The 14,753-nt window shown below is 40.6% G+C and overlaps 1 protein-coding gene across 4 annotated transcripts in view; it reads right to left on the reverse strand.

Annotated features, from left to right (window-relative positions):
- Positions 1-14,753, reverse strand: part of MID1 (midline 1) — a 615,186-nt gene that overhangs the window by 376,531 nt on the left and 223,902 nt on the right. For 2 of the 4 annotated variants that reach the window (XM_068533513.1, XM_068533508.1), the window contains exon 1: positions 699-822. The exons of the other annotated variants lie outside the window; for them this stretch is intronic. The gene's annotated coding sequence lies outside the window, so the exon portion shown is untranslated. Of the gene's footprint in view, positions 1-698; positions 823-14,753 lie in introns of those variants that run through there. 4 annotated transcript variants of the gene reach the window in all.

Raw genomic sequence — 14,753 nt, forward strand, 5'->3', positions numbered from 1 at the left:
TGTCTACATATAGAATAGAGCCAAAATTTAACTCAATCGACTGCAATGCCTTTGACATAAAGCCTTTATTCATCGTTCTTGCCTTATGTAGAAATAGACATACGCTACTTGTCAAAATACAAGAGTGGGCTTCTTCACATTGTCTCGAACAAAGAGCCCCGCTCGGCTTCTTTCTTTCCTCAGTGTCTCAGAAGGTGTCCTTTATTACATGTGCAGGATGCAAGGATTTTGCTGCCGCATGAATGAAAAATGATACCTTCAGACTGCCTTTTTAGTGACAAATTGCACTTCTGCAGACTATCACAGTGCCTGTGGTTTTAGGAACCCCACTTAGATTTACTATTACTTCCTTGGGGGACTCAGCCTTCTCGCAAAGCACCCCAGGGCTCATTTCCACTCTTTCAGAGTGCAACAAAGATGAGAAAGTTTGCTCATCGCGGTGGGAGAGAAACTCTTGGCTAGTAAAAAAAAAACACTCTCTGGAATGTCTAAGGAGCGAAAATCACTGCCTCTGTGGATTCTTGGGGTACAAAACAGGCAGGAAAAGTTGTCTGGAGGTATTTGCGAAGCACTGTGTTTGTTCGGGAAGGAGCTGTGGAGTGAGAGGCTGAGCAACGCCTCTCCCTTTGCTTCCTGGGTGAGAGCAGTGAGGCGTGTCCCTTAGCAGAAGCAAGCAGAGAGAGATCGGTAAGACTCACCGGCTTCCCCATTTTTCCTAGGACGGGGTTTTTGTTCCTCAGCTGTGATCTGGAAGAGGCAAACCTGTAGGTCCTCCAAGCAGGCTGCCTCGGGTCAGCTGAATGACTGGGGCGTTCAGGGAGCTTGCTCTGTCCAGCTCGGAATCACTCCCCCTCTCCGGGCTGTGTGCTTCCACGCCTCCCAGTCAGCGCAAAAATCCGCCAAACTCAGGTCAGCCTAACAGGTTTCCTTATATAGGTAAACACGAATTGCATTCCTGGTGAAAGAAGTTAACTAGGAAGCCCGGTAACCCGGTTAACTCTCCACACGCCAGAATGGCTCAGAGTCAGCCAGCCTGCGTATGGTTTGGTTGCAGTACAAAGGGATTTGTGCGATTTAATTAAAATCATCTTTATCCCGGCAGTCTGTAAAATTGGCTCTTCTAGTGTGAGTCAACAGCTAGTATTTTATATCATGAGCTATGACCGACCTTATATTATATAAAGACACTGTAGAGAGGAAAACCGAAGCATAGGATATAACTTGTCTTGAAATGATTTTCAAAGAAGCAAATAGAACATGTGATGGGAAAAGAACACGAACAAACCTCTGTCAAGTAAGACTCCAATGCCTTATTTGAGCAGAGTAACTAATACTTATTCAACTTTCCCAGGCCTTTAGTAGATTATGCAATAAGATCATTTTGAGTTTACTCCTTTTACAATGCAGTAATTGCTACTGTTTTTTTTTTTTTGATGGGCGAAATGACACATAATGACATCTATTTATTCCCCGAAATAACCCTCCTGAGCCCACATATTGAAGTGTTATTTGATGGTTTCAGGAAAGAAATCTAAGACTTGTGAATCTGCATAATTACATGGAAAAAATTTTAAACAACCTCCTAGACTTCAGAAGATAAGAAAATGTATCTTTAAAAGTACTCTGTGGAAGGTCTAACTCTAGGCTCAAAACAGCTTTTAAATGTAAGTGTGTAGTAACACATCAATTGTCTAATAATTGGCTCTTCCGCCCTACATTTATCTACCATGGAGGAAAGTAATAATTCTTTTAAAGTCTAACCAATTCCACTGAAGTCTCAATATGAAGTACAGACTCAAGACTTAGGTACCTGAGTGTTGGAGGTGAAGATTGCCTGCTAAATAAAACTTATCTTAAAATGAATCATTTGTTCCTATTTCATCCACTGGTTGACTGCTCCTTGAGTAATGCCAATCTTAGCAAAAATAGCTCAGTGTTGCGTTTTAGGTCTCTGCTTGGGAAAGAGGAGAGAGTGAATGTTTACACACTACGGAAGCCAGCACCAACACAAGCCAATGATGAAGGGTTTCTGCTAAGAGCGGGAGAGTGCAAAAAACACGGGGCAGGAAGAGTAGCTACTCTTTGATTGCATTTTCCATTGGGCAAAGACTTTTCCATACAATTTCTCTTCATATCTCCATAGGAAGTGTGTGTTATTACTTCCTTTTCACGATAACAAAATTGACTCACAGAGACAAAGCGACTGGTCCAAAATCTCGGGATCCACTTGTGGCAGATCCAAAATCCCAGATCTTCTAGAATTTACTTCCAAGAGAATTTTCAAAAACCAAGTCAACTTGAAGAGACAGAAGAACATTAAAATGGCAGTTTTCCATGTTCAGGTATAATTTTTAGGAATCACATGTCCAGAGAGTTTAAAGGCAATACACAAACTGATTAAAATACTCTTTATAAAGTCATAAATTACTGCTAAAATGACTGCCTTTACATGACTCCAGAATGATCCTAAAATGAGATATTAAGTGCATTTCTATTGAATACAAATTTGGGTTAAAAAATATTACGAAAATATAACTTTGCAAATATTGCACACGTTCTTCTGTTCACAATACACACATTTCTATTATATCAAGTTAAGACTCATCTTGACTGCCCCACTGGAAGGAATATTAGTGTTTCCTACTTATTGGGTTTTCATTAATCTTAAATAAAACTCTGTGTGCCATGCTAGGTAAATGGCTTTCACTAATACAGTCCATTTATGATCCCGCACCCTTTAGGTTCTCATAATTCCCACGGAAGCAAGTTCTGTTTGTGCAGGAACTTTAGACTTTATTAACATGTCGATGCAAGACAAAGAATGCATTTTTTTCCAGGGCAGGCTAAACGTTTAAGTGCCTTAAGCTGGCCTCCAAATTTGTTCTTACAATTCTAAGCAAACAATCATTTAGGCTTTAAACATAAAATGTCTTAGGCTATAATTATTGAATTGGAAGGTCAAAACGAAATTTGGATCTGAAAGTAGCCTGTTTCAAAGCGGGAATATAACCCTCTGCTAAATCCGTTTTGGATGCCTCAAGAAATGGTTTGGGAAAGACTGGGTCACGGAAGCAGCATGAATTCAACCTAACCATAGAGGACCCCAATGAGAGAGTACTTACAGCTGAATAATTACACCATGCCAAAAAAATAGCACTTATGGGAAACTAAATAAAATACAAGACCGATTTGAAGGGGAGAAAATATCATTGTGGTTTAAAGAAAACATCAGGGGACAGATTTGAGAAATTCCCAATGACATATAACCAATGAGTAGTTGAGCTATAATTCAAATCTCGGTCCATCAGACTACAGAATGTTTGCTCTTTCTACTGAACCCTGAGTGTACCACACTATCCAAGAAAGAGCAAATGCCTTAGAGGCAGAAGATGCTTCCATTCTGGTTCCGTCCCTTGGTTGTGTGACCTTGCATGAGTTGCTTATAATGTTTCTGAGCCTCACCTCCAAAATGGAAATAAAAATGGGTGCGTGTCTCACAGACGACGGGAAGTACCGAATGCGATTTTTAAAAATCCTTCCACATATTTATTGATGCTTCTATGGTCTGGGCATTCTGCTAGGTTCTAGGAATACAACCATGAGCAAGTGAGGCATGTCCCCCCTGCATGAAGCTAACAACCTTGAAGAAAAGCCTGTGCACATCTGTATTATGGAATGTGAAACTCTAATGTTTCCCCAAATTTCTTATAACACAAACATGTTTAATTGAAGTTCCACCTCAGTATAGAAATACTAATAGGCAAATGTCCAAGCTAGTGCTCTCACTATAGTTAGCGCAAGTTACTCTTACTGGCCAGAGGCTGGCCTTACCATGATTACACTTGTTAGACCTGGGCTGAGCCAAATGAAGCAAATATCAGGGAAAGGTAAAACTGGATGCCTCCACCATAATGACAATGTCCTTTTATCTCACCGTTGAGGGGGGCCAGCATGTTCAACTGAAAAACATCTTGAAGATACTTAGGAAGCTGGATGTACATGGAGTTATTTTATCATTAGTTCTGTATATATGAATGGGATGGAAAAGCATAAAAAAGATTCCCTAAATATGTTAGCCAGCTATCTATCTATTAATCTATTATTAATTCACTTCTACGCACTAAACATTTAATTGGTGTGCCCAATGGATAAGGTTCTCTGAGGGATACACACAGAAAAGGATACATAGAAAAAGAATGGTCCCTAGCTTTAACGGAGGTTTCTAGAAAAATGTTATGGTGCTCAAGAGCTGTATCAGGCACAATGGGTGAGGTTATGCTCTGGTAACAAGCAACCTCCAGATCTCAGTAGCTTACAACAACAAAGGTGTGTCTCCCACTCACGCTGCACACTTATGCAGATCACTAGGGCCGGTTCTCCTATTCATAGTCACTCAGGAACCCAAGCTGATGAAGGTTCCTTTCAACACTTACTTCCACGGCTGCTGAGACAGGAAACAGGGACTTGGTGAATCATGAAGTGCCTTTCAAAACTTCACTCCGTAAAGGACACAAACTTCCGCTCACCTTTCATTGGCCAGAGCAAGTCCTCTGGCCCTGCTTAACTTCAGAGAAAGACAGGAGAACTAGAATACGTGACGAATGAAGACATGACAGCTATGGCAAATCATCCGGCTGGAGGGATGGAGCCATTCAGTGGACATATTCACGACCCCTATGGCATAATGCCTGGCATTTGAAGTTTGGAAATCACTGACCAGATCCAATTTCTAGAAGAGTGGGAGCTTAAATGTGGACTCACAGATTATCAGTGGGTCTGGCTGAACCTTGAGGGAAACAGTGACATTTTAAAAGGATGTCCTGAGGCAGGCTCTTCTGAATATTTCTATCAGTTACTTGAGTGGTGAAATAAAAGGCAAGTTGATTTAATTTGCACATGGTGCCAAATTGGATAGCTAACACCTCAGAGGACTGTATTATAATTCAAAGTGACCTTGAAGAGTTGGGGGAAAATGACGTTAAGAAAGAAGCTTGTGTTCAACAGTGATAAATAGAAGACTGGAATGAAAGGTCTACAAAATGGATGGTAGAAAAACTATATTGAGCTAATACTAGCCTGTAAGTTGAATATATTCTGGCAGCTTAGCACTTTTACTTGTAAAGCCTTTGGTATGGTGGTATTAGCCATGTAAGCGCAGGAAAAGAGGTGTTCTCAGAATACTACTTTACTGGGGATCCACATTTTCAGAAATAAGAAATCAGAGCAAATTCAGAAGCAAAAGCAGAAATTTCCAAAAGACTAAGTGCCCTAGGTCAGGAGTGAGCAAACTGTTTCTGTGAGGAGCGAGATAGTAAATATATTTTCAGATTTGCCAGCCATAAGCTTCTCTGTTGCAACTACTCGATTCTGCTACTGTGGTCCAAAACAGCCATAGATAATATGTAAATGAATGGGCGTGACTGTGTTCCAATAAAACTTTCTTTACAAACCGGGGCAGCCAACCTTGGGCTATACTTTGCAGACCCCTTCTCTCTACATTATGAGAACTGTCCCAGAATGGCAAGGTACTCACATTTACTGCAAGTGCCCAGAAGGCAAGAGGGACCCTATTTTTGGCCTAGTTCGTTTAATACTGCTTTCCACACAGGTGCTAGTGAATAAATTGGTGAAATAAATAAAATTAAATTAGCCAAAAATGTTACTACACTGGTCTCCTTATGAAATATTCAAAAAGAATTGGACTGTGTAATTCTTGAAAATGTCATGGAAATAAAATCCAAAATATAATTTACCTTCTCAATTTGTTAAATATTTATCAATTATATTGTCTTTTAGGTATAAAAATATTACTGGTGAAAAATATAATAAACCTTGAAAAGAAGGATTACAATAATGAAATTAAAGGGAACAAAAATTTGCAAAGCAGAATATACGCATATAGCCCCTTTAATTTTTTTCCCAAGTTCTTTGTAACTAGCTGAGTCTGATAAAGCAGATCTTGTCTTAATTAGACACAGGTGAAAATGGAGACAAGGAGAGGTTAACTCAGTTGTCTAATGTCACCAAGCTAGTGATGATGGAGAAGAAAATAGGACCCGGGTTCCCTGGGTTTACAATTCTAGACCATGATAAACACCAAATGCATAGGAACTCGGAAAAGAGAGCCAATACAGAATGCAATGAAAATCCTGCGGCGTGTCTTTCTGGGTGCCTGGAGGAAAGCCCAGCACTCTAAATATCACCTCTCCTTCCCTCCCCCAAGTGCCCCGCACCCCCTCACTCTCCAATCTAGTCTGTTTTGCAGTCAACCCCACGGCCTCTCCCTCCTTTGATAAAGCCCTGAAATCTAAAGCCTAGTTATGGGTGATTGTGTGTCCAAACGCCCCTGAATCCCGATTCTGACTACTTCTTTCTATCGCCTCTGACCCTTCCAGCTTCTCAGCCTCTGCACTTAGGGCGGGATCATTCTTAGTGCTGGGGGCTGCCCTGGGCATTGCAGGATGCCCGGCAGCATCTCTGGCATCTTCCCAATGGATGCCAGTGGCACTCTCTCCCCTTAACCCCAAGTCGCGACAACCCAAAGTGTCTTCAGACATTGCCAAATGTTCCCTGGGTGCTGGGTTGGGGTGCAAAACTGCCCCTGGTTAAGAACGTCTGAACTAGATCACTGTAGTTGCTTTTTCTTCTAGTGGGATCTTAGTTCCCCAACCAGGGATTGAACCCGGGCCCAAGGCGGTGAAAGCATCGAGTCCTAACCACTGGACCGCCGGGGAATTCCCCGTAATTGCTTCTTAATTGCTCTCCCTGCTTCTGCCCTTGCCTCTCCACAGTCTATTCTTCACAGAACATCCCAAACCATCTTTTAAAAATATACATCAGATCATGCCATCCTCTGCTTAAAACCTCTAGCAGGGGGCTTCCCTGGTGGCGCAGTGGTCAAGAGTCTGCCTGCCAATGCAGGGAACACGGGTTCGAGCCCTGGTCAGGGAAGATCCCACATGCCGCGGAGCAACTAAGCCCGTGCGCCACAACTACCGAGCCTGAGCTCTAGAAGCTGAGCACAGATTCTCCCCTAGAGTATCCAGAAGGGACGCAGCCCTGGAGACACCTTAATTTTAGCCCAGTGAGACCTGTGTTGGACTCCTGACCTAAAGACCTGTACAAAAATAATTTGGGCTGTTTCAAACCACTAAGCTTATGATAATTTGTTACAGCAGCAATAGGAAACGGATACACCTGGCATCTTCACAGCTAACCCCTAAAGCCTCAGAATTTATGCAAAAGTTTTCTCCAGGAAGAGGCCATCCGTGATAAATGACAACCCAAAAGGACATCACCACCCATCCCACCTCCAGTGGTTCCATCTCAATTGTCCTATTTTATCACCTTCATAGCTCTGATCACTATGTGACATTACCAAAAGGCAAAAACGATGACAAACTAAAAAAAAATAATAATAAATGGGGTGGTCTTTTTATCTGCCTTGGAACAGGAATGTTGGAGAAAGAACCAGGTTTGGATTAAGTAAAGAACGTTTATGTTGGATGAAAAGACATTCTTGACGGTAGTTGGAGTAATTGCACAATGAAACAGGCTGCCAAGAAGGGCCACGGAGGACTAGATCGTGGCAACACTTACAGAAGAGATGAGATAACTCAAGTCAGGAGAGTAGGTGGAGCTCAGCCGAGAGCATTTACTTGATGACCTGCTTGTTCGTCCTCCAGCTTGAAGATGTGTGTAGCACAAAGCAATGAATCACAGGACAACATCTGCATGTAATTGCATTTCTGTTCCAATAATAAATGTTTCAACTGCTATGCTATTTATGAAAGCTGTTATCATAAAGAGCCAAGTGGGGGAAATTTGAAACACAAACGCTTATCTTAAGAAACCTTTCCTTTGCAATTCAGTGTCCAAGTACCCAAACACCCAATTTGCTGTGGTATATGAATTGTCCTGGGGAGTTTCTGTTTTGAAATTCTATTTGAAAGTGATTTTTAGGTGTCTAAGTCCCTGTAAAAGCCCTTTCTGTCACCCATGGTTTTCGTAATATTTTTTTGAACCCGAAGAGGAACAAAGGCTAGAAAATTGTTCATTATTTCCCTCACGGACTCATCATCTGAATTTTGGGCTCATGGTCGATGGGGGAGAGAAGGTGTTTTGCACTTTCTTTTTAGTCAAGAATGTTTACTCTCAAAACAGAAAACGAGAATGACAGATTCTCCCACCCACCTCACTCCCACAAACCACCCCACCCTCCAGGATTTGGGGCCTTTGAATAACTCGCGAAATGCCAAGACAGTTTAAAATTATTAACCACCAATATAGAAAAGAATAGGAAACAAGAGAAACTCTTATTTCCTCGGATCAGCCTGCCCCCTCACCTCCCCACGGTGGCAGATCATTTGCCCACAGGCCCTGGTACAGGAGAACCCGGCTCCTTCATTCAACAACCCCCACGCCACCAGTGCCCCCAGTGCCACCAGCAAAGGCTAGCAATCATTCTGGCCTTTTAAACTTAGCTTGGAGGGAATGCATGGTCCGCAAAATCAAGCAAGCTGAATTTTTAAACAGTTCACTTTACTTGCAGTTGCATCTGTCAATTTGGGTAAAGCACGAAAACTCGGTCAAGCCACAGAGAAAATAAAGCCAGAGCTCTTAAAAGCCTGCCTCTTTCCATTTCGCTAGGCAGGTGTTTCAGGATGATGTCTTTGAGAGTTGCTCTTTTAATGAGATGGCAAAACACCATGCAGGAGGGAAAATCCTCAAAGAGCAATGAAAATAAGCAACTGTACAATAATAATTCTAAACTGCCCCCCCCCCATTTCCCAACGTCTGTATCTCTTAACTCCTACCTGCTTAGCTCTCACTGCATTAGCACTGTTGACAACACCACAGTTGAATATCAAAATCAAAAGAACACTTCGAACATCCTTTTAGGAGGACGAAAATGTATCACAGCTTTCCGAAGTTATTTTTAAGTAACGCTTTAAAACCCAAATCGATAAGAGTGGTTGCACTATGGAGTGGTTGGTATCTAGGCTGCCTAAGATATCTCTTTTTCCCACCCAGGGACCCTGACCTATGGTATAGATGAGGCTGGAGACAGATATAGAGATTTTCATTCACTTAGCAAGTAACATGGATTAAATACTATGTGTCAGACACACATTCATATTTGGGGGTAGATAACAGCAACCTAACTAAAGGTTGGAAGAGTTTCAAAAGTTATGTTATAGTGAAACATATAAAATATTGCATTTTCTTGTTTTTACATTAAGAGCAATGTGCATTTAGTGGCATTAGAAATCAACAAGAACACATTACCAGTGATAAGTGAGGTTGATAGCATGTTACGATGTGATGAAAAGGGCACTTCATCTCCTTGGTATCCTTCCCCAAACCATGACCCCAGTCTAATCATGAGAAAACAAGAGATAAACCTAAGGTCTTAGTCCATTTGGGCTGCTATAACAGGATACCACAGAGTGGGTGGCTTATGAACAACAGAAATCTATTTCTCACAGTTCTGTGGGCTTGAAGTCCAAGATTAGGCTGCCAGCATGGTCAGGTGAGCACCTGCTTCTGAGCTGCAGACTTCTTGTATCCTTACCTGGTGGAAGGGGCTAGGGAACTCTGTGGGGCCTCTTTTATAAGGGCACAAACTCCAATCATGAGAATTATACCATCACATTGGAGATGAGGATTTCAACATATGCATTTTGGGGAGACACAAACATTCAGACTGTGGCAGCTAAAATGAGGGACATTCTATAAAATACCTGACCAGTACTCCTCAAAACTGGGAAGGTTTTGAAAAGGAAAGACAGAGAAACTCACAGCCCAGGGGAGCCTAAAGAGACATGATGACTAAATACAATGTAGTGCTTTGGATGGGATCCTGGAACAGAAAGAAGACATTTGTGAAAAAACTAGAGAAATCCAAATAAAGCCTGTAGTTTAGTTAATAGTAATATACTGGTGTTGGTTTCTTAGTTTTTTTGTTTTTTTTTTTGTTTTTGGTTTCTTAGTTTTGACAGAAGTGCCATGGTAATGTGAGATATTAACATTAGGGGAAACCAGCTAAAGAGTATAAAGGATCTCTCTGTACTTATTTTGAAACTTCTTTGTTAACCTAAAATGATTCCCCCCAAAGTTATTTAAAAACAAAACAAAACAAAACAAGAACAACAAAACAACACACCACATTCATTTCACACTGTGGCCAGAGAAGGAAAAACAAGATTGAGAAAAGATCCATCCAAGGACAGAGACCAGAGGCAGGGACATACAAAGAGCAACAGACAGAAATAGACGGGTGGGCTCCAGGAGAGTGTTAGAACTCCACTGCCTTGTTATGTGGCTCTCCGCTATTCTCTTAAGCTACAGGGATCAGAGAAAAGGATCGTTCTTTAAAAGAACTGAGAGGTTTGACATAGTTTGGAAACATATTAGCACACAGAGACTCTTCGCTGCCTTTTTCCATTTTTAAACGTTAGGTATTTTTTTCTACGTGGTTCTGAAGGTTTTGCAGGTGTGTCAATGAACAGCTTTGGTTTACCAAGTTTTTCAGGAACCTCGGAGAGACTGATCACCAAACTTTCAACACTGAAAGCTGTCGTTTGCCAAAGAGTTGCTCTTTGAGAATGCCACTCTCTCTAGTGTCCCAATGCCACCAGGGATACATTTAGAATTGGTATTTGACTTAGTCCTAATAAGCACTTCTATTTAGAAATCAATCTAGTTCTTGGTCTACTTGGGAATATATATGACGGGAAGCAAAACAAGAAAAAAAGATAGTAAAAAAAAAAAAATCCCTAAAGTTAGGTTCTGTTTTTACGGTTGCACATATGAAGTCTTCGGGGTTTTCTTCTTAGAAGAGTTGTCCCAGTATTTCACAGGGGTTTCCCCGATCATTTAACCCCACAGTTAATCTGAATTAATGCAGGATAAGAATTTGTGCGGACCAGTGTGCACTCATTTACACTTTCTATGGTATTTTCTAAAAAGGACTTGAAACAGTATTAACAATAAGTGAGGATAGTCTTGACCAGGTTAAGTGTGAGAAATTAACAGCCAGTCAAAAGTATTTCATTAGTGTGCGCCCTATATCAGTCCAACCATGTGTTTCGTGGATGGGATACTCACACCTAGGTCTCCAAATCTTTTATTGAGCTTGATCGGAGAATCCACATACATATCACATGGAAGAAATCTCTATCTACAAACTGATTGAGATTTTGGTAATGGTTGCCATGTTGAAAATGGGAGAATAGGGAGATAGACCTGGGAAGACATCTCAGGGGACTGCATATTTCATCTTGAATTAACTTTATATCATAAATGTGAAGTTCTTGTGAGCTTGGATTTAAACATGTGTTCGGCAAATTACATAAACTCTTCAGCAAGAGCCAAAGTTCTGAAGTGCCCGCTTATATTTGTTTTCTTTTTCCCCTTAAACAGCATACCGAATCTGAATCTGATTAGGTCTGCTGAATTTGTTATCAGTGCTAGGAACTATGTATTCTGTACAGAAAATTAACTTCACTTAGAAATGCATGTTTTGGTGGTTTTACTCCTAAAACAATGCTGATTAGAAAAGCACTAAATCCTGGGAGAGGCCAAACTTCATTTTTCCCAATAATGAAAACAAGGCTGGATTTTGAGGGATGAAGACACATAATGACTTTACATTAGATTTGCTGTCAGTAAGGATCTATTATAATAATAAACTATAATACTATTGGGTTGGCCAAAAAGTTCACTCGGGTTTTCCCGTAAGATGGTGTGGAAAAACCCTAACAAACTTTTTGGCCAACCCAGTATGTAATAAATGCAAGACAATATTTTGGGATTCCCATATGTTTCCCTCCCCTATGCCTTCTACCTACTACTCTTCTGCATACCAGGTGGCAACACACTTTTTCTGTGCACACTGCTTTCAGATACAGCTTAGAACACATAAGTCAATTGTTTTGCAAAATCAAGTTAGTAAAGTCATAGCAGATCATAATAATATGAAAAGCAAAGCTCATTTGATATATAAAAAAGTAGGCTTTTGAGGGGGAAAAAAATGGGATTTTTTTTAATTTAAAAAGTTTTTCTTTAAATATTAAGAGCCAGGGCCCCAGCTGATTCAGACCACAGAAATTAAAAAAAACAAACAAACAACAACCCGACCAAAGAGATTTGGTTTCTGAAAGCAAAGACAGTACTATCCTATTTCCCATCTAAAAGATGAGGAAAAGACAACTTCACGGGGTACCCTGCCCACTAACCCAGTGGCTTGCACACAGTAGGTACTCAATCATTATCATCTAAAATAAATTATGGTACATTTTTAAGAATATATAACTGGTATATCAATACTTCATTCTAAACTTTAATCATAAACAAGACCATAATTAGAATAACTTGGATCACTTTCTTTGAATCAACAGCCCAGAGTCTGCATTTTCATAATGCACCAGACTCCTCCATACCACAGCTGAGTAGAACACAGACATTCAACTAGGAAGTAGACAGATGACCTTGGGTATGCCATTAAAACTCGTTGAGGCTCTTTGATCCCATCATCTGTAAAAAGGGAGAGAGAACAATTTCTACCTTTTAGGGTTTCTCTGAAGACGAAATGAGATCAATAAGACCAAGTGCCTTATTATAAACATTTAGTCATTTGCTTAACGCCCCTGGAGACTGGCTTCCATGGTCAACAGCTTTGAATGCAGTACTAAAATTAATGTTCCTCCTGTGCTTGAATCAAGAACATATATGTGAAGCCTGCTGAGAAAATACATTTATACATGATATAAATGTAGATACAGTGGCAGCAGTGTATGCCTTACTCTTTCAACGTAACTTTTCCATCCTATCCCTCCTTAAACAGAAAGAGGATGCATTTAAAAATATATGACTCCCTTTTAACCCTGACCATTGTTTAAGGGCCCCCAGGACACATAATCCCAGGAGGTGGACAGAGAGGAGATCAGCTTCAGCTCAAAGTCAAGACTGAACTGTTTGTCCAGAGCTGCCCTGGCTGACCCAGCTTACTGACCCTTGTCTAATTTCCAAAACATGGTGGATTTGACTATTCTATTCTGGGTTGGGTGACCACCGTGAACTCGACCCCTGGTGTAAGTGACCTCCATGGCCTCATTCTCTCACTGCCTCATTAATTCACTCGTTCCTTCTCTGATGAACTATATTCAAGTTATAGTTAAACAGTGACACTCAGTGTTGCAGAAGATCAAAGGATGATTCAGGAATTTACTGTGTGAACAATCTGTGCTCACGCATACACATATACACATAATACAGATGTATGTGACATAAGAAGAATCCAACTAATATGTTTCTAAACTTCAATGAGAAAAAGATTACAAATAGAGGCTTATGCAAGTCTTTGTTGAAGGGCATCTAATCTGGTCTTTGAGGCATGGACAGAATTTGGTCTTAAGGAGAGAGTGACTATACAGGTGTTCATTTTCTAAAACTTTGTTAAGCTGAACATATACGCTTAACTTTAAAACATTTTGGCAGACTCTTTAATCATCATGTTTCTAAAGTTTGCACTACATTCTCTGCTCTTTTGACCATTCCAAAATATGGTATCTGAAATCTATATTTTAATTAGGCTAACAAAATTATTTTGTCAAACCACTTCTAACAATAATTGGGGTGTACTGATGAAATGGAAAACCGGGATTGGGATTCATCCATCTAAGTCATCTAAAACCCTGAAACCAAGATAATTTTCCCAAAGAAATAGAATCTACAGTTCTCTTCGCTTTCCTTGACTGAATATTTCCTCTTGTAACATATGGATAAGATTACTGGTCTCCCTGAGGTGTGTGGCTATTAATGGGAGTAACTAGGGCAATTTGTTCAAGTACTTTAATGAGCCCAGTGTATTTGAGATCAGTTCAGGATATCTTTCTTCCATGGGCAGACTGACCAAGGGTTCAGGAACTAGTTCATCCATCACAGCATAAAGGGCCTTAGCAGAATCTACGTAATGGGTGGAGGGTGAACTACTTACCCACAGTCCCCTGGGGGAAATTGACAATTAGATTGGTAAGTGGCTTGGAGAGCCAGGGATGGCTGTGGGAAGGACAAAGAAGAAGAGGTGGAGTAAGATATAGGAGAAAGTCCAACTACCGAGAAAATGTTTCAGTGGCTGGTGGCCTTGGAGGGTAAGAGATTACGAATCAGGGGATCCAGGGGTTAAGCTTAAATATGGGGATTTGTATATTCTAGTTATGTTTCAAAATCAACTTATAATAAATGACAAAGACAAAATAGAACTGTTAAGGATAAAAGAGTAAGAACAAAATAATGAACAAAAGGAAGCAGTTGGATTAGAAAGCAAGTCAGCACAGTTATTACAACTGAACACAATTATTAGCTCTAAGACCCTGGTAGCCAAGGAAGAAAGGGAAACGAGACAAATTACACAGTTCACGTGACATACAGAAAGAGACAACCATTTCACCAGCATCAAGACATAGATATTTTATTCAACGGATCTTGTGGTAGACAGAATAATGGCCTCCCAAAGATGTTCATGTCCTAATCCCTAGACCTGTGAATGTTACCTTACATGGTAAAAGGGACTTTGCAGACATTATCAAGTTAAGGGTCTTGAGATGGAGAGGTTCTCTCACATTATTGTTGTGGACCCAATGTAATCACAAGGGTCCTTATATGGGAAGGAAAGAAGTAGGAGGGGCATAGTCAGAGAAGGAGATGTGATAATAGCAGAAGAGGTCTCAGGGGTGCCATTGCTGGGAAGA

Source organism: Eschrichtius robustus, chromosome X (assembly GCF_028021215.1).
Source record: "Eschrichtius robustus isolate mEscRob2 chromosome X, mEscRob2.pri, whole genome shotgun sequence".
Taxonomy (NCBI): Eukaryota; Metazoa; Chordata; class Mammalia; order Artiodactyla; family Eschrichtiidae; genus Eschrichtius; species Eschrichtius robustus.